This window comes from Pseudophryne corroboree, chromosome 4, assembly GCF_028390025.1.
Source record: "Pseudophryne corroboree isolate aPseCor3 chromosome 4, aPseCor3.hap2, whole genome shotgun sequence".
In the NCBI taxonomy this organism is placed as follows: Eukaryota; Metazoa; Chordata; class Amphibia; order Anura; family Myobatrachidae; genus Pseudophryne; species Pseudophryne corroboree.
The window spans coordinates 608,667,037-608,687,833 of record NC_086447.1 but is presented as its reverse complement, the minus strand read 5'-3'; the positions used below and the strand labels follow the sequence as shown (position 1 = coordinate 608,687,833).

General features: G+C 45.8%; 1 protein-coding gene and 1 long non-coding RNA gene across 5 annotated transcripts in view; one reads left to right on the top strand and one right to left on the bottom strand.

Annotated features, from left to right (window-relative positions):
• LOC134910048 (uncharacterized) overlaps window positions 1–20,797 on the bottom strand; it is a 162,160-nt gene that overhangs the window by 70,686 nt on the left and 70,677 nt on the right. Inside the window, exon 3 of one of the 2 annotated variants that reach the window (XR_010176100.1) lies at window positions 66–213. The exons of the other annotated variant lie outside the window; for it this stretch is intronic. This is a non-coding gene — a long non-coding RNA (uncharacterized LOC134910048). The remainder of the gene's footprint in view (window positions 1–65; window positions 214–20,797) is intronic. 2 annotated transcript variants of the gene reach the window in all.
• The window catches only part of KMO (kynurenine 3-monooxygenase), a 482,345-nt gene that overhangs the window by 393,212 nt on the left and 68,336 nt on the right, over window positions 1–20,797 (top strand). The window lies entirely within an intron of this gene.

Genomic DNA, 20,797 nt, shown 5'->3' with positions numbered 1-20,797 from the left:
CCACCTCGCCGTCTTCAGGACAAGTGTACAGTGATAAACAGACAAATTTATAGCAATAGACTTACCCCCCCTGATCAGTTTCCCCGCCAGCGTCTTCCACGGCCGCGTCTCCCGCGCTCTCAGCCCGGCGTCCACAGCGCACCACATGATGCATACCACATGATGCGGAAGTGACGTCACGGCGCCCGGCCAGGCCGCGTTACCATGGGGACCCTGGAAACAATAAACATACAAAAGGTTAACGGGCTCGATCATACAGTGTTCTTAGTGCATCAGGTCCTCTAGGGACATAATTATATTAAAAAATACATATAATCACGGGCTGAAACCCATACAGTGATAAAGTGAACCATCTATTTCATATGATCCCAATCCGGGAACTACATACATACATATAAATGGACGATCAGGCCCGATAACCTCTATGTTTTGCAGAACAATAAAAAAACGGATCAATACACATTAAAACAAAATAACAAAAGTGTCACATGACAGTGCAACCCAGATTAAAAAATAAGCTCACAGGCAGCCTATATTGTACTCCCAGGCCATCATCAACTCCACCATAATTAGATCTTTATAGGTTTTTTAGCAACAGCTGACTAAACTTATCATTACTAAAAACTTTCCCATCGTAATTTTATGATACATATAAATGACCCACTGCTCTCTGTTGTTTTCTTTACATTCATAGAAAATTAATCAGACCAAGGCTTTCATTTAGCCCCCCTGGGTTTAAAGTATTTAATCTATGAATCCACATAGATTCCAGCTGTAGGAGCTGTTTACCCCTATTGCCACCTCGCTGTGAAGCTGGAACATGATCTATGATTCTATGCTTAAACATGGCCATCCCATGCTTGAATTCCACAAAGTGGCGTGCCACAGGCTGCTCCCCACTACCTGATGCCAGGGCGTTCCTAATGGCTTGCCTGTGTTGCGCCATCCTGACTTTGAACTGGCATTCAGTCTTACCAATATAATAACGCCCACAGGGGCAAATTATGGCATATACTACGAATTTCGAGCTACACGTTAACGGCCATTTTATCGGAAATTTTTTACCACTAAAGGGATGGGGGATATTATCCCCTGGGGACATATGTGAACAGGTTGTGCATCCTGTACATTTAAAACAACCGTTTTTTTCGTGTCAAAAAATTAGTGGGAGTGTTTTTTAACTTAGACAAATCTGTCTTCACCACTACGTCCCTAATACTTCTACCTCTAGTGTAACTTGGCATTAGCCGTTTATCGTGAAACACTTTCAATTCTGGGTCAGTAGACACAAGGGGCCACAGGGACTTTACTTTCTTACTGACAAGATCACTTTTCACATTATATTCATTCACCCATTGAATAACCCCAGGTTTTTCCTTTGGACCATGGGCCTGCAACAGTATTTCTCTGTTTTGTTCCTGTGCTTTCTTTCTTGCCCCAGTCAGCAATTTTATAGGATAACCTCTTTGTCGGAACCTCTGTTCCATCTCATCAAGTTGTTTTACTCTTTCAGATTCCTCATTATTAACTCTACAGACTCGCAAAAATTGCGAGTATGGAAGGCCCTTAGTAGTGGCAGGGGGATGAAAGCTGCCATATCTTAAAATGGTGTTACGGTCGGTGGGTTTTTTATATAAACCAGTCATAATCTTACTCCCCTGAATCCTAATCCTGATATCCAAAAAACAAATCTCAGAATTATGGCATACCAACGTCAATTTGATGGGACTACTCGTGGGAGTTGTGGGAAGACACCAGATTGCTGAGCTCCTGAGCCTCTCCAGAAGCGGAGCAAATCATCAATATAACGAAAATAAATAAATAACCGCTCAGCTACTAGAGGATCAGCAAAAAATACTGTCTTTTCAACATCCCACATATACGCATTTGCGAACGAGGGTGCCACAGGAGATCCCATGGCACACCCCGTTCGCTGTCTGAAAAATCTATCATCAAAAATGAAGAAATTATGAGTAAGCGTAAACTCAAGCAAAATCATAAAAAAATCAATATCTGGCCCCTCATATCTCAGATTCCCTGTAATGAGTTGCCTCACTGCCTGCAACCCCTGTGCATGGGGTATGCAGGTATAGAGGCTAGTAACGTCAGCAGTAGCCAGGATAACCTCTGGCGGTACATTATCAATAGCCAGGAACTTTCTTAGCAGCATGTTAGAATCTTTCAAATGTGTAAACGTCCCCTGGATACAGGGCTGCAGGAAGGCGTCCAAGTAGATCGCCACTGGCTCACACAGAAACCCCCTGGCCGAGATAATAGGTCGTCCAGGAGGCCTCTGTGCGTCCTTGTGGATCTTAGGAATTGTGTAGAATAGCGGTGTAACTGGAAACTCCGGGCAAAGTTTTCTGACCAAGTCTGCTGAGATCACACCATCATCCTGCGCCCGTTGTAAAATGTCCAGCAGTTCTAATCTGTATTCCTGAGATGGATCTTTTGCTAATTTGCAATAAGTATCCTCATCATCAAGGAGCCTATAGCACTCGGTTCTATAGTCTGTCACATTCTGCACGACTATGGCGCCCCCCTTATCCGCCTTTCGAACAATTATGTCTTTTCTCTTACCTAGGGCTTTCAATGCATCTCGCTCATCCTGCTTTAAATTATGATATTTATCAGGCATCACAGAACTAGCTGCAGATTCTACCATTCTATGAAATGTTTTCAATGACGGGTTCTGTGTAGCAGGATCAAATTTAGATCTAGGCCCTAGTTTCTGTATTCTTGATGGCATAGTAGTTTGTATCCTGGGGGATATTTCTTTAATGTGTATTGATCCGTTTTTTTATTGTTCTGCAAGACATAGGGGTTATCGGGCCTGATCGTCCATTTATATGTATGTATGTAGTTCCCGGATTGGGATCATATGAAATAGATGGTTCACTTTATCACTGTATGGGTTTCAGCCCGTGATTATATGTATTTTTTAATATAATTATGTCCCTAGAGGACCTGATGCACTAAGAACACTGTATGATCGAGCCCGTTAACCTTTTGTATGTTTATTGTTTCCAGGGTCCCCATGGTAACGCGGCCTGGCCGGGCGCCGTGACGTCACTTCCGCATCATGTGGTATGCATCATGTGGTGCGCTGTGGACGCCGGGCTGAGAGCGCGGGAGACGCGGCCGTGGAAGACGCTGGCGGGGTAACTGATCAGGGGGGGGTAAGTCTATTGCTATAAATTTGTCTGTTTATCACTGTACACTTGTCCTGAAGACGGGGAGGTGGTCCCCGAAACGTTGGCCGTACTGATTACACTATATTGAATTTTTTCACAAGTCTGCTGAGTGCCGCCTCTTATTTTTCATTTGTGTTCATACAAGGGTTCTTCCCTGAGGAGGGCACCGGAGCAATGTACACCCAATTGGGGAGGCCAAGAGTGCCGGAGTGCTGTGTATATAGATTTTAGGTCCTTGCGTGCTGTGCAAGCACAAAGGTCCTCTCAAGGCACCAGGATTGTTTTTTTGTTGACCACCCTCCAGATCCAGGTTCCCTGGTTTTTGCACTGTCACTTTTGGTGAATGTGGTTTTTGCACAGATAAGCACTTGCACTTTATTGAGGAAATATGGCAGCCTCAGTGTACGAGGGTGGAGACTTCACCTCTTTCCTGTTGTACTGTGATACATATGAAACACTTAGCTTCTCTGATGTGGAGGCAGAAAAAATACTGCACAAAGAACCAGCGTTTGCAGAAGTGATTACGCCCTCTGATGACGACATACAACGTGATTTATTCCGCTTGCGTAAGCGAGAGCTGGACTATTTGTATCATAGTCGTACTCTATCCGACTATTATAGAGCCAAACAACTGCCCAGAGGCTTTAGAGTCCATAATATACCCACTATCGGGCGATACAGTATGGACTTTTGTAAAAAGTGGATTTCGGTGTTAAACAAATGTTCAATGGACTTAGTTCTATTGGTTATCGATGAATCCACCAAAGAACTAGCCAAAACCCGAGAAAGTATCACTAAGTTCGAGATAGAACATGCTGAACTGTTGGCCTCAGAACAATCAAAGCCCTGGATACTTAAAATTAATGATCAAGTTGAGCAATATAAGAACAACCTCCTCAAGTTTAAAAAAGAAAAACTACAAAAAGTGCAAATGGATTATGCACACCATAGGGTATACACTTGGTTAAGCAATACAAACACCAGTGATTCCAGGAGGAAATTTGCACGCAACCCAAGATTCAGGAGCAGAGGAGGACAACAGCACACTTCAGCGAGTGAGTCGGACGATGCGGGCACACTGTCTGCGAGCTCATCACGTGAGGAGACCCCTTTAGGGGTAAATACCCGGGCTGTGGTGGCAGCACGGGGAGGAAAAACAAAAATAAATACACGAGACGGGGAGGACAGAACCAGCAGCAAAAGCAAAGCCAAAACTGTGAAGGGGAAGAAACGTTAATCTTTAATTTGTCTTCAACCCCCCTGACCCCTGCGGAGGTGAGAGTCTTGAATAAGGGACTGTCTTACGTACCCACCAATTTTGGGAATGACTTTAGATGGAAGGTGGACACTTTTAGATTGCATCGTACCCTGAAAATCAAGGAGCACTTTAGCAAAGAAATATCCCCCAGGATACAAACTACTATGCCATCAAGAATACAGAAACTAGGGCCTAGATCTAAATTTGATCCTGCTACACAGAACCCGTCATTGAAAACATTTCATAGAATGGTAGAATCTGCAGCTAGTTCTGTGATGCCTGATAAATATCATAATGTAAAGCAGGATGAGCGAGATGCATTGAAAGCCCTAGGTAAGAGAAAATATATAATTGTTCGAAAGGCGGATAAGGGGGGCGCCATAGTCGTGCAGAATGTGACAGACTATAAAACCGAGTGCTATAGGCTCCTTGATGATGAGGATACTTATTGCAAATTAGCAAAAGATCCATCTCAGGAATACAGATTAGAACTGCTGGACATTTTACAACGGGCGCAGGATGATGGTGTGATCTCAGCAGACTTGGTCAGAAAACTTTGCCCGGAGTTTCCAGTTACACCGCTATTCTACACAATTCCTAAGATCCACAAGGACGCACAGAGGCCTCCTGGATGACCTATTATCTCGGCCAAGGGGTCTCTGTGTGAGCCAGTGGCGATCTACTTGGACGCCTTCCTGCAGCCCTGTATCCAGGGGACGTTTACACATTTGAAAGATTCTAACATGCTGCTAAGAAAGTTCCTGGCTATTGATAATGTACCGCCAGAGGTTATCCTGGCTACTGCTGACGTTACTAGCCTCTATACCTGCATACCCCATGCACAGGGGTTGCAGGCAGTGAGGCAACTCATTACAGGGAATCTGAGATATGAGGGGCCAGATATTGATTTTTTTATGATTTTGCTTGAGTTTACGCTTACTCATAATTTCTTCATTTTTGATGATAGATTTTTCAGACAGCGAACGGGGTGTGCCATGGGATCTCCTGTGGCACCCTCGTTCGCAAATGCGTATATGTGGGATGTTGAAAAGATAGTATTTTTTGCTGATCCTCCTCTAGTAGCTGAGCGGTTATTTATTTATTTTCGTTATATTGATGATTTGCTCCGCTTCTGGAGAGGAGAGGCTCAGGAGCTCAGCAATCTGGTGTCTTCCCACAACTCCACGAGTAGTCCCATCAAATTGACGTTGGTATGCCATAATTCTGAGATTTGTTTTTTGGATATCAGGATTAGGATTCAGGGGAGTAAGATTATGACTGGTTTATATAAAAAACCCACCGACCGTAACACCATTTTAAGATATGGCAGCTTTCATCCCCCTGCCACTATTAAGGGCCAGTAATGCAGACAGAATGCAGGTAATAAGGTAAGCTGCTTATTACCTGCATTCTGTCTGCATTACTGTTCGAGTGCCGCCGCCATCGTTGTTTATATTATATATATATATATATATATATATATATATATATATATAATACAGTATGACCATATAGATACTATATATATATTATATATTGACCCCTTGATGAAGTCTGAAGGACGAAACGCGTTGGGTGTACCTCTACTGACTCTCCATTTCTACAGATAAGCACTACTCTTATCTTTGAAATATTTATTATCAGTTTTATATTTTTAAGTCTTAAAGTTTTTATTCTGGGTTCTAGCTAAATCATACATTTTTATTCAGTCATTTTTTTAATTTTTGTATTTTTTAAGCTTTTACTCTCTATACTTTTTTACCCCACATCATGTTTTAAATTGTAGAAATAAATATTGTTTTTTTTTTATATATAAACCGTATCCTGCAATACTCTTCATTTTTATCAATACATTAGACACTGCTAGTCGCAGATACCCCTATCCCTCCTTTTTTCCAAATATATATATATATATATATATATATGATAGACACTCCTGAAGAAGCCTTGTTAGGTGAAACACATTGAGGACCTGTTCTGAACACCCCTGACCCAGGCATTCACCGTGGATATACCCCGGACTGCCTAAGAAAAATATCGGATTATCCAGCTAAGCTTTATGAACTTTTTGCTTTTTTAAATTTATTTATTTTTGTGACCACTCTTAGTATATGAATTAAAATCTATGTCTTTTAGCCTGTGATTTTCATTTATACACGACGAACCTCGAACCACGATATCATATATATCCACGGAGGATGATCACTCGTGTAAAAGACCTTTTTTGAAATGCTGTTTGGTATTTATATTATGGTACGCTGAATACCTATTGATTTGTGTGAACCCCAATATATTTGATAATTAAATAATGCACTATGAGAGGCATCTCTCGTTTTGGTTGATTACAGACCGTGCTTTGTTGCGAATAACACAGACCGAAAGACATTTCCTGTGAGATATCTGCTCACGCGAAACCGGTGACCATTTGTGGTGCAGATAACCTACTGGAGGAACCAGTTGCTGTAATTTTGATGTGCCTGCTAAAAATCAAATTTCCGGTACGCAGATTACCTAGAGATACTTCATTATAAATATCCAAAATTGGCATGAAGTTACTGCACTATTAGGCGCTTGTCCTCTTCTTTCTTCTCCATATATATATATATATATATATATAAAAAAAGTTTTTTTCACACACACACACACATATATATATATATATATATATATATATATTATAGATAAAAACCAGAGGGGGCACTCTCCAGACTTTTTGATATAAACAACTGTTCATTTATTTATGATATACTTTACATGATCTGCATAACGGCAAGAATTTCCTCAAGCGCTTTCGGCCCAGCAAGGGCCTTCCTCAGGAGGCACTGCACATCAATCACAGCTTCCAACAAACAAGAGCAGAAATTCAGACATCCAGCAATAACGCTGGTCCTGCCTGACTGGCTCTAAATACCCTCACCACTCAAAAAGGGCGCCAATGGGGGTCTGCTTAGCAATTTTTCTTTTAAGGCGATTGAGCATGTAAAATTAGATGATAGGGGAGGTGATGTCTCTAAATTATTAGGAAAAAGAGAAATGTATTGGATACATACACTCAATAGCATTAGCCCTTATGGGCTGAATGAAAATTATGACATTACCCCTTTTCTGCATTAAAAACTCGTTGCGGAGACATTATTGACTCTGACGCATTGCAGTCGGGCCATTGGCTCCTTTGTGTTTCTGTTTATAATAGTGTCAAAGAAATAAGGATGGAGATGCTTTAATTCATCAATTACTCTGATTGTTTAGGTTTATTAGTAGTATAGCCTAATGAATGTTTAATCGGATAGTAATTAATACTACGAGCATAAGATATCATCTAATACTTAGTTTTCCATATAAGGTTGAATTAGAAATCATGTAGAGAGATAGGGCATAGCCGTTAGGTGAAGCCAAATGTCTAATTGGTATATATGCTTAATTAGTATCATTTTATCTCAGCTATTTGTATGTAATTTTTATGTATTTTTAACTATATATATTTTTATTGTTGTTATCTTGTATCACATACGTGTTTCAAAAAGTTTTGTAGGTTGCCTTTTGATGTTAATTAATTTTTTAATGTGCAGATGTATTTTAATTATTTGTGCTGCTTAAAATCAATTATGCTGCTGTGCTATAAATTGTATGGGACACCGTTGTTAGCCACACCCCCTGACGAATTCTTGTGACGAAACGCGTTGGGCGTGGCCAGCTGGACGAGGTACTTGGATCCAGCGTCTGAAGTGTCGGCGCGTGTGGTCCGTGATTTGAGTCTGTGCGGCTAGAAGGATTTAGCGGCTGTTGGTATCCGGAGAGCGACGGGGTTCATCGGTGTGGGTATCAGTGACAAAGCGTGAACTGAGACAGGGTAAAAACAAGGGGCCCTCTAACTGAAACAACAAAAGCCAGGGGCTACTGACTAGCCTAAAACTAAATGTATGTGCGGCTTGCCGCCAAAGGAAAAGAACAACAAAGGAAATGCTGTCCACACGCCGACACAATACTTTTGTGTACCGGCGGTGACAGCATAAGCTGAACCCTCTGCAAAACACCAGTGACAGATACAACCAAGGAATACAGCGGCCTAGGCCGACGGATGCGGCAAAGCCGCTACTCACGGAACCGGTACAAATACTGGCAAACGGACAGGAACCCCCAATGCTGCCGACACAGACTCTCAGAACTGGAGGACAGGCAGAATCCCAAACAACAGACCGGTGGACACCAAGAAGCCAGAAACTGGACCAGGCACAGGCAAAGCCACAGGACTTCTGGACAGGAACGCTTCACGGCAGGACACGGGATCAGACACAGGAACTGACACAGGAATCGACACAGGAAGCAGCTAGACAGACACTGCTAGACAGGAGCTCAGGAACTGGCAGGAACTCAAGCACTCTGGAAGACTGGAAACCTAGAAATATCACCAGCGTCTGTGAATTGCACTGAGCCAGCATATAACATAGAGGCCTAATTAATTATGTCGTGCAACTGCCCTGTTGCATGACTCCAAACTGACAAGATGCAATTAGCAGACAGGTGAGACCAACCACATGGAAACAGGCTTCAATTACACAGACTCACCACTGACAGCAAACAAATATCTTCTAAACCAGAGCAAAAGGAAATCCTGGCCTGCAAGAGAACTATAAACATAAAATAGGAATGAACCACTACCTGTGGTTCATAACAGTATCCTCTCCTTAAGGGTGAGCTCCGACCACCCCATGACACCCACGGGGAACATAAACAGAAGTATAACATAAAATACATAACCAAAATGCAAAAATAGGAATGAGCCACAGCCGTGGCTCATAACATTACCCCCCCCTTGAGGAGGGGTCAAAGGACCCCAAAATTCAGACTTTCCAAAACAAGGGATACACAAAAAAAACCTGACACCAAACTGGTCTAACAGAAACAAGCTGCGGCAACAGCTTGTAACGGTGCCCCCCCCCTCCCAATCCCCCCCCCCCGGTGCCCCCCCCCCCCCTAACGGTGGCCACTGGACACAAGACAAGGAGAAGAAAAAAAAAATCTTTTTTTTTTAATATATCAAGGCAAGAGTCAAAAATTATTTATTTTTCTTCTTCTTCTTCTTCTTTTTACAAAGCTCTTTAGGTCTGACCAAGGTAATTCCCCAAACATTGTCTGAACTGCTGGTACCACCCAGCAAGGCTGCGTTCAAATCAGAGATAGGTTTCCTACCCTTGGGAGCTGAACTTTCAGGCAAAGTACTACTATTAGAAGAAGACAGAAAAGCACATTCAGTAGCCAAAGCAATGGGCTGAGATTTTTGTGCTGAGTTTACAGTATATGGTGGACTCTCAGCATATAAGACGGGTGACCTAGAGGAACCTGAACCAATTTCTTTGGAACCATATCTCTTAATAACTGCATCACTGAATGCCGGGGGATCCTGAAGAATGGGATCTTCAGCTTTCATTAGGCTGGTCGCCCACTCAAAAGGCTTTCCTCTAAAGGAATATATCAGATAGAGCACAAGGTTCTCTGAAGTGATGCCCAGAAATGGTCTAGACAACAAAATGGTGTAATAGTGTTTGTAAAGCGCCAGAAATTGGACTAAGTCCCCATCAAAGATTATAGATGTTGAGATATCAACAGAGTCAGGATCTACTTCCTTCCCATCTGACGGACTAGAGTGCTTTGCTAGGACCTGGTCACTATTGACCTTACTCGAGGCTGAGACTTTCTGAACCCCACCTGGGGCAGTGACTTTCTGAACCCCACCTGGGTGACTTTCTGAACCCCACCCGGGGCAGTGACTTTCTGAACCCCACCCGGGACAGTGACTTTCTGAACCCCACCCGGGGCAGTGACTTTCTGAACCCCACCCGGAGCAGTGACTTTCTGAACCCCACCCGGGGCAGTGACTTTCTGAACCCCACCCGGGGCAGTGGCCTTCGGGAACCCCACTGGGGCAGTGGCCTTCAGGAACCCCACTGGGGCAGTGGCCTTCAGTAACCCCACTGGGGCAGTGGCCTTCAGGAACCCCGCTGGGGCAGTGGCCTTCGGGAACCCCGCTGGGGTCAGCACCTCGGATTCTTTTACTGGGACCGGGCCGTCGGCCTCCCTCTCTGGGACCGAGCCGTCGGCCTCCCTCACTGGGACCGAGCCATCGGCCTCCCTCACTGGGACCGAGCCATCGGCCTCCCTCACTGGGACCGAGCCATCGGCCTCCCTCACTGGGACCGAGCCATCGGCCTCCCTCACTGGGACCGAGCCATCGGCCTCCCTCACTGGGACCGAGCCATCGGCCTCCCTCACTGGGACCGAGCCATCGGCCTCCCTCACTGGGACCGAGCCATCGGCCTCCCTCACTGGGACCGAGCCATCGGCCTCCCTCACTTGGACCGAGCCATCGGCCTTCCTCTCTGAGTCGATAATTATCGAAACTCCTCCCGGGACTATGACTTCCGGGACTTTTGCTGAAGCTATAACCTTCAGAACCTCCACTAATGCTATGCCTCTTAAGTTCTTTCCTGGGGAAGCGACCTCTAGACCCTTCTTTGAGGCTGCGTCTCTCGAGGCCCCACTTGGGTATATCACTTCAAAGATCCCTTCTGGGGTTTTGCTTCTCGAGTTCCCTTCTAGAACTATGGTTTTAGATACCCTTTCTGGGGTTGCGCTTTTCAAGTCCCTACCTGGGGTAACAGCTTCTGAGACCCCTTCTGGTATGGACACCTGAGCTATAATATTTGATGTCCCTATATAAGCTAGAGCATCGGGTACCGCTCCAGCACTCTGGGCATCGGGTACCGCTCCAGCACTCTGGGCATCGGGTACCGCTCCAGCACTCTGGGCATCGGGTACCGCTCCAGCACTCTGGGCATCGGGCACCACTCCAGGACCCTGGGCATCGGGCACCACTCCAGGACCCTGGGCATCGGGCACCACTCCAGGACCCTGGGCATCGGGCACCACTCCAGGACCCTGGGCATCGGGCACCACTCCAGGACCCTGGGCATCGGGCACCACTCCAGGGGTGTGCAACTCTGCTTGAACAGGAAAATCAAGAGAGGAGAGAAACATTCTCTTTTGATTCCTGAATCTATAATGGGGCTCCCTTGCCCAAGGACCCCAATTATAGGACAGAGAGCTTTTTAGTGTGGGTTGTGTGACAAGTACCTCTGCCACAGTAGAGACAGGAGTAGGTTTTGTATCCTGACTCAACTTGGCCAGAGGGCAGGACTTGTCACCACACTTTGGCTTTCGCAACTCACAGGTCTGCAGATAGTGGCCTAAACCCCCACAATATAGGCATAAGTTTAAGTTTCTGCGACGCAGACGCTCCTCTTCTGAGAGCCTGGGCCGCAGAAAACTTTTAAACCTTTTCTCTTCAATTAAACCAGAGGATTCTCTTGTCACCATACTGTGAACAAGAGTCTCTTTAGAGATAGATGTACTCTCAACGACTTCTGGCAAGATGAGCAAGATTTTAATCAGAAGGTTTTGCAGTTGCTTTGAGGATTGCTGTAAAACTTCCAGTCGCTCAGGTTTCAAAGCACTGAAAGCAGATTTCAGGGCTGAGAGAGACGCCTGCAGGGCTTGCATAGTTGGCATAGGAGGATTTTAAACTAGACAAGACAAGACTAGACTAGACAAGATAAGACTGAATTTTTAAACTAGACAAAACAAGACTGGATTTTTTTTTTTTAAATACTGGACTGGATTCTGCACACTGAGTTCTAGACAGGACTGGATTTCTAAACACCGGACTGGATTCTGCACACTGAATTCTAGACAGGACTGGATTCTAAACACCGGACTGGATTCTGCACACTGAATTCTAGACAGGACTGGATTCTAAACACCAGACTGGATTCTAGACTAGACACTGTACTGGGCCAAAAAAGAAAAAAGTTTTATTTCTTTTTTGTGGTATGGCTGGTGATAATGTTAGGTTCCTGGTGCTCAGAACAAGGGAGATGTTATGAAGAGAGTCCAGAGCACCAGGACGTAATGCTGGATTCGGTGAAATGGAACGGGAATTGCCCCTGGCACCCTACCTCCGTTGCTTTACCAGTGTTGTCAATTCACGCTTGCATGACTATGGTTTCTTGGGCCCATGGCAGCTGCGTTTGAAGGGCGGATTAGGTCTGCCCAACTCCGATGCCCCCTCAGATCTTAAAGAGAGACAAAGCGTGAACTGAGACAGGGTAATAACAAGGGGCCCTCTAACTGAAACAACAAAAGCCAGGGGCTACTGACTAGCCTAAAACTAAATGTATGTGCGGCTTGCCGCCAAAGGAAAAGAACAACAAAGGAAATGCTGTCCACACGCCGACACAATACTTTTGTGTACCGGCGGTGACAGCATAAGCAGAACCCTCTGCAAAGCACCAGTAACAGATACAACCAAGGAATACAGCGGCCTAGGCCGACGGATGCGGCAAAGCCGCTACTCACGGAACCGGTACAAATACTGGCAAATGGACAGGAACCCCCAATGCTGCCGACACAGACTCTCAGAACTGGAGGACAGGCAGAATCCCAAACGACAGACCGGTGGACACCAAGAAGCCAGAAACTCGACCAGGCACAGGCAAAGCCACAGGACTTCTGGACAGGAACGCTTCACGGCAGGACACGGGATCAGACACAGGAACTGACACAGGAACCGACACAGGAACCGACACAGGAATCGACACAGGAAGCAGCTAGACAGACACTGCTAGACAGGAGCTCAGGAACTGGCAGGAACTCAAGCACTCTGGAAGACTGGAAACCTAGAAATATCACCAGCGTCTGTGAATTGCACTGAGCCAGCATATAACAGAGAGGCCTAATTAATTATGTCGTGCAGCTGCCCTGTTGCATGACTCCAAACTGACAAGATGCAATTAGCAGACAGGTGAGACCAACCACATGGAAACAGGCTGCAATTACACAGACTCACCACTGACAGCAAACAAATATCTTCTAAACCAGAGCAAAAGGAAATCCTGGCCTGCAAGAGAACTATAAACATAAAATAGGAATAAACCACTACCTGTGGTTCATAACAGTATCCTCTCCTTAAGGGTGAGCTCCGAGCACCCCATGACACCCACGGGGAACATAAACAGAAGTATAACATAAAATACATAACCAAAATGCAAAAATAGGAATGAGCCACAGCCGTGGCTCATAACAATCTCTAACACCCACCACGTCCCGGCGCGGAGCACTTCCGGTCCGTGGAACGCAAACATCACCCGGCCGGAAGTGCCCAGACGCCGCGTGGAAGGCAAACAGGAAGTCAGGCGCTAGTCCCCCTTCGATGAGGGTGCAACTTAACAAAAAACACCATCAGAACCTCATAACTAGGCGGACTGTCATTCAAACATATCAACCTTAAGCCCCACAACCAAATAGGGCAAGTGTGCACATATATCAAAATACAAGTGGCAATGTGCATATAAATTGCACAAACGAGGATAGTAGAGCCAGACAGTGCAGTAAAAACATTCCCCAACAAACTCCCATCCCTCCATAGTTGACCTGATCCTCAGCATGCAATGGCTGAACGACACCGAGCCACTATATATGGATAACCCAATTCTGAAACAATCTATCACATTTCAATTAGGCCGGTAAACGAACCACCATTGCACCCTAAGGATCGATAATAGAGCATTAAAAACACACCAATATAACTCAAATAATATACAGATAGCAAACAACAGACAAAGGCAAAATCACTATAAGGTGCATCGGGCAAGAACCGCTTCCTAGGTTTCACAAAAGAATCTATCAGCGTAGGAAAACGTTTAACGGGTTTGACTCATTTAAACCATTCGGTGTCACTGAATCCAATCTATGTATCCACCTTGCTTCTAACTTTTTTAGGAGAAGTGAACGATCACCCCCTCTATTGGGGACAGGGACCCAATCAATAATCCTGCACTTCAGAGATGCCACTTGATGTCCTTCATTTAGGAAGTGCTGAGCCACCGGTTTGTCAGTGCGTCCTGTTTGCAGTGCTTGATGAATTGAACTGCGGTGGTTAGCCATCCGCTCTCTGAACGAACAGGTGGTCATCCCCACATACGGAAGACCACAGGGGCATAGTAGCATATAAATAACATGGTCCATCCGACAATGCAATCGGTTTTGGATAGTGATTGGTTGACCACTGAGGGGATGTGGAAACTTCTCACCGACCAACATCGAGCGACATGTCACACAACCTAAGCATTTGACGCAGCCTTTTCTTGTCTTATTTAGCCAGTTGTTTTCAGTCCCAGCCATTTGTCTAGCTGGATGCATCAGCAATTGTTTCAGATTACGTCCACGTCTGTAGGCCAACATGGGTGGATGTTCAAATGTCTTTTTAAATTTTGGGTCTGAATTCAATATAGGCCAGTGCCTCCTTACTGACGCTCTGACAGCAGGCGATTTTGCATCAAATTGTGTGACATATATCATCCGTGGTTCTTTGGTCGGTTTCACCTCAACCATTCTTGATCGTGCTTTATCCAGGCATTTATTGATAGTGCACATGCTGTACCCCCTCTGAGTGAAACGAGCCTTCATCTCCACAATCTGCTTCTCAGCGGTAGTTGAATCTGTGTTATTCCTTAAAACTCGCATAAATTGCGAGATCGGCAGACTAGATCTCAAAGATGGTGGATGGTTGCTCGTGGCATGCAAAATCGTATTACGATCTGTTTCTTTTCTAAATAGGGTAGTCCCCAGATTAGTGCCATCACGAAAAATGGTCAAGTCCAAGAAATTAATAGACTTTGTGTTAGAGTGTCCCGTAAACCGTACAGTAGAATCCAAGTTATTCAAGTACTCTATCATATCATTAAATTCTAATTCGGTACCGTCCCACAGCATAAAAACATAATCTATGAAACTTTTGTAATATACAATCTTATTGCCATACTTTGGCATAATATTCCTCGTTTCATACTCATGCATAAATATACCTGCATAGATAGGGGCCACATTGGAGCCCATAGTCGTCCCCGAGCACTGCATATAGTACTCTCCTTGGTACATAAAGTGGTTATTGGTCAAGATAATCTCTAAAAATTCCAAGATACAGTCAATGGGGATAGTAGTTGTGTCAGTTGAACCAAGCAAATTCTTCACAGCCTCCAAACCCAATCTATGTGGAATGATAGTGTACAGCGACGATACATCAAGTGTTGCAAGCAACACATCCTCCTTTATCAGCAGGAGACACTGACAGCCGGCACGTGTCGGAGCTCTGACCGCCCTCTTTATATGTCTCACTATCTGCTTGTAGCTGTGCAGAAGGGTTACTTCTGTCCTGCTACACCACTCTCTGCCGCCGCTTCTGCAGAACCTCTCTCTGCCCCGGCTGCTGCAGCACCTCTCTCTGCTCCGGCTGCTGCGGCACTTCTCTCTACAGTGGTGTAATGCTGCATCACCTCTCTCTCTGCCCCAACTGCAGCAACTCTTTCTGCAGACGGCTACCCGCCATGTTAAGGGTCATAGCAGCTGCGTGTGATATAACGCAGCTGCCGCAGCCCGCCACGTCAATGGTCCAGACGTGCCTGCATCATCCAGACCTCACCACTAAAACGAAGCATCCACAAAACGTGGCGTCGATGTCCCATTCCCACCCCCCTCCATGTCTTAAACTGCATTTTGAAGAGAACACAGTTTAGGACCTCGCACATGCACGTACCAGCATATGCGCATGCACAGATGTGCAAAAATCGCTTCATAGCGATTTTTGCACGTCAGGGTCTGAAACGGCCCCTAAAACATACCCTTGCTCCGGGCACCATAGCACCTAGCTACACCTCTGCATATAGTACATCTGTTATGGGTATCTATGTGTAGTTGCCATTACCCTTGGAGCAAAAGAATTGCCAATTTCCTTTCACTTCTGCAATGATACTTGTATAAACCCAGAGGCGTCACTAGGGTTGGTGTCACCCGGTATGGTAACTCAAGGTGTCACCCCCATGGACCTCCTTCCGTATCACACCACACAGAACCCTTAGTAATGGTTTTGTACTAGTTTTACTTGTAAATCATAATTCCCGTATATATATTCCGTGCTCTACCTGGCGCAACGTTTATAACGTGCTCTACATGGAGCAATGTGTATTACGTGCTCTACTTGACGCAATGTGTATAACGTGCTCTACATTGAGCAATGTGTATAACGTGCTCTACCTTGCATAATGTGTATAACATGCTCTACCTGACGCAATGTGTATAACGTGCTCTACATTGAGCAATGTGTATAACGTGCTCTACCTTGCATAATGTGTATAACATGCTCTACCTGACGCAATGTGTATAACGTGCTCTACCTGGAGCAATGTGTGTAACGTGATCTACCTTGCGCAATGTGTATAACGTGCTCTACCTGGCGCAATGTGTATAACGTGCTCTACCTGGCGCAAATGTGTGTAACGTGCTCTACCTGGCGCAATGTGTGTAACGTGCTCTACCTGGTGCAATGTGTATAACGTGATCTACATGTCGCATGTGTAAAAAAAAAAAATAATGTAATTATACATACACACACACACACACTTTAAAAAAAATAATAATACTGGATTCTATTGAAATTAACCATTTGTTTGTAATTCATTGACTGTATAATATTTTTTTTACTGTAAATACTAACTTATTAATTAAGTTTCCACAATCAACTGGCAGCTGAAATGACTTGCAGCCAGCCAGGGAGTGACAGCAGAAGGTTGAGAATGAGCCTGAGGTGCGCAAACAACTTCAAGGCAGGTCCTCCGGTCCGACCCTAGGCTCCCTGTAGCAACCGCAGCTCTAACCTCCTCCCACTTCTCCCTCCCAGCAGTGCAAGCGGCCGAGCGGCGGCGTGATGACGTCACAGGAAGTGCACAATGAAGACGTGATCATGTGTACCGTGGCAGAGTCTTCCAGCCGGGGGGGGGGGGTTGGGGAATGCGATCATAACTGTACCGTAGTGGAGTCTTCTTGTTGCAGGCGGGGGTGTAGGATTTCAAGTTGACGGGGGTGCGATCGCAACTGTTGTGCTTGGTGTCAGACGACAAATAGAGCAATGTAGTTACGATCGCACCCCCCCATCAACTCAAAATCCTACACCCCCGCCTGCAACAAGAAGACTCTACTACGGTACAGTTATGATCGCATGCCCCCCGACTCCACAGCAGCACAGATACGATTGCACCCCCAATGTCTCCCCTGCCCCGCTGACTGAAAATCACCCCCCCCCCCCCCCCCCCCCGCCTGGAAGACTCCGCCACGGCCAGTTCCGTGCAGTGTGACAGTGTCATGCAGCAAGGAATGGGGATGCAGAAAGGTGCGAGTGTGTGGCTCAATTTGCTGTCATCCCACTGAAGGGTGACACCTGGGTGCGGGCCGCACCCCCCGCACCCGCCTCATGACGCCACTGTATAAACCTCCTAATGATAATGTGTGGACCCTTATTCAAAAAGTAGAGCATTCAATACCTTTAATACCAAGAAATAATGACACGGAGACTTGAATTTGGCAGAAAATTGTTAGCTATTTATTGTACCCTAACCATTAGAAAAAACATGTAAAGTAAAATTTAAGTTAACATGCCGATTCAGCCGGCATATGGTGGCAGAAAAAAGAACGGCTATATTCCACTGGCGATAACCTCAAAAAACATTAAAACCCAAGCGATCCTAATTTACCACAAACCATACATAGGTAATAGGTGCCCGACTCAGACCTCCAGGTCTGTATGTATTTATGACTTCCTATAAATCATCTCTGGTTAATAGTATTCCTATTTTAAACTTCCATAGCTGATCATTTTCATTAGAAAGCTTGCTTGCAGCTAATCTGAGATCTATGTAATTAGCCACATCCCTTTTTTGTGAATCTCTCTGTTCTTCTGCAGTAGTAAACTTGTTGTGCTCACAGTTTTCTCTTAGAGGTTCTCTTAGGTTATTCTTGTGTATATTACACAGTCTGCTGTCAGCGCCTGCTGGGACTTGCAGTGCGGTGTTGTCTTTGGCCAGTGATCTAGATGCTGCTTGGGATGCACACCAGATTACTTCTTATCCTGTATAGACTCCAGTCTGGCCCATAAACTGTTGGCGTGTGGCAATGGAGGTCTCATACATAACAGATCATCACAGGAGTTACCTTGCAATCAGACAGGATGAGTCTTGTAAAGGTATAACGTCTATATATATATATATATATATATATATATATATATATATATATATATATATATAACACTGATTAACAGGATCAATACAAATGTGACAAACAACGAACTTTATGGTAAGAACTTACTGTTGTTAAATCTCTTTCTGCGAGGTACACTGGGCTCCACAGGGAATGACTTTGGGATGTAGAGTAGGATCTTGATCTGTGGCACCAACAGGCTCAAAGCTTTGACTGTTCCCAGAATGCCTAGCGCCACCTCCTCTATAACCCCGCCTCTGTGCACAGGAGCTCAGTTTTTGTTAACCAGTCCAATGCAGTAGCAGGTAAAAGAGACAACTGTTAGTAGCCACATATACCACACTCTCACGACAGGAGAAAGTGTCAGCGGCTAATGCCATACCAACACAAAAAAGCTAAGTGCGTCAGGGTGGGCGCCCTGTGGAGCCCAGTGTACCTCGCAGAAAGAGATTTAACAATGGTAAGTTCTTACCATAAATCTCGTTTTCTGCTGCGGGGTACACTGGGCTCCACAGGGAATGACATTGGGGATGTCCTAAAGCAGTTCCTTATGGGAGGGGACGCACTGTAGCGGGCACAAGAACCCGGTGTCCAAAGGAAGCATCCTGGGAGGCGGAAGTATCAAAGGCATAGAACCTTATGAACGTGTTCACTGAGGACCACGTAGCCGCCTTGCACAATTGTTCAAGAGTCGCACCACGGCGGGCCGCCCAAGAAGGTCCAATTGACCGAGTAGAATGGTCCTTTATCGTAGCAGGAGCTGGAATACAAGCCTGTACATAAGCATATGCAATCACCATTCTAATCCATCTGGTTAGGGTCTGCTTGTGAGCAGGCCAGCCACATTTGTGAAAACCAAACAGAACAAAGAGAGAATCCGACTTCCTGATGGAGGCAGTTCTCTTCACGTAGACCGCTCTGTGGAAGACAATTCAGGAGAGGCAAAGGCCGGAACCACAATCTCCTGATTAAGGTGGAAAGAAGACACCACCTTAGGTAAATACCCGGGACGTGTTCTAAGAACCACCCGATCACAGTGAAATTCAGATATGGTGACCTACAAGATAAGGCACCCAAATCTGACACCCGTCTAGCAGAGGCAATAGCCAGCAGAAACAACACCTCAAGAGAAAGCCACTTAAGGTCAGCAGATTCAAGAGGCTCAAACAGAGACCCTTGCAACACCTCCAGAACCACCGACAAGTCCCAAGGAGCCACCGGCGGGACATAAGGAGGTTGAATCCATAACACACCCGGAGTGAACGTATGTACATCAGGTAAGGTCGCAATTTTTCTTTGAAAACCGACAAGGCAGAAATATGAACTTTGATGGAGGCCAAACGAAGGCCCAAGTCCAGGCCTTGTTGTAGAAAGGCCAAAAGTTTGGCCGTACTAAAGCGTCATGATTGTTAGATGCGCACCAAGCAAAGTAAGAATTCCAGACCCTATGATAAATCCGAGCAGAAGCCGGTTTCCAGGCATCCAACATGGTTTGAATGACTGCCTCAGAAAATCCTTTGGCCCTTAAGACGGAAACTTCAAGAGCCACGCCGTCAAAGCCAATCGGGCTAAATCATGATATACACAGGGGCCCTGAACGAGGAGATCTGGGCGCTGTGGAAGTAGAAGGGGACGCTCTATCGAGAGCAGGGCCGGCTCCGGGGCTTGTGGCGCCCCGGGCGGCTTTAGGGGGCGTGGCTTTGTACAGGGGGCGTGGTCATTCACGCCCCCTGTACAGCTGAATTGATGTGCGGTGCGCGATGACGTCATCGCGCACCGCACAGCAAAGGTCCTCTCTACGAAGGGAAACTAGACGCGTAGCGTCTAGTTCCCTTCGTGGAGAGGACCTTTGCTGTGCGGTGCGCGATGACGTCATCGCGCACCGCACAGTAAAGGACCTCTCCAGGAAGGGAAACTAGACGCGTACGCGTCTAGTTTCCCACTTTCCCTTCTCAGCGGCAGCGGACGGGGGCAGCGGGCACACACCAGCAGCGGATCTTGCCCTGGTGCGGCGCCCTCCGGAGGGCGCACTGCGCCCTCCGGAAGGCGGCGCCCCGGGCAAAAGTACTGCTTGCCCGTGGCAAGATCCGCTACTGATCGAGAGACCCTGAAGCTCTAAGAACCAATGCCGTCTTCCCTCAGGGATGCTGGAGCAGCCGCCCTGTTGTATGCCTGCTTACTGCATGGCACCAACTACAAAACT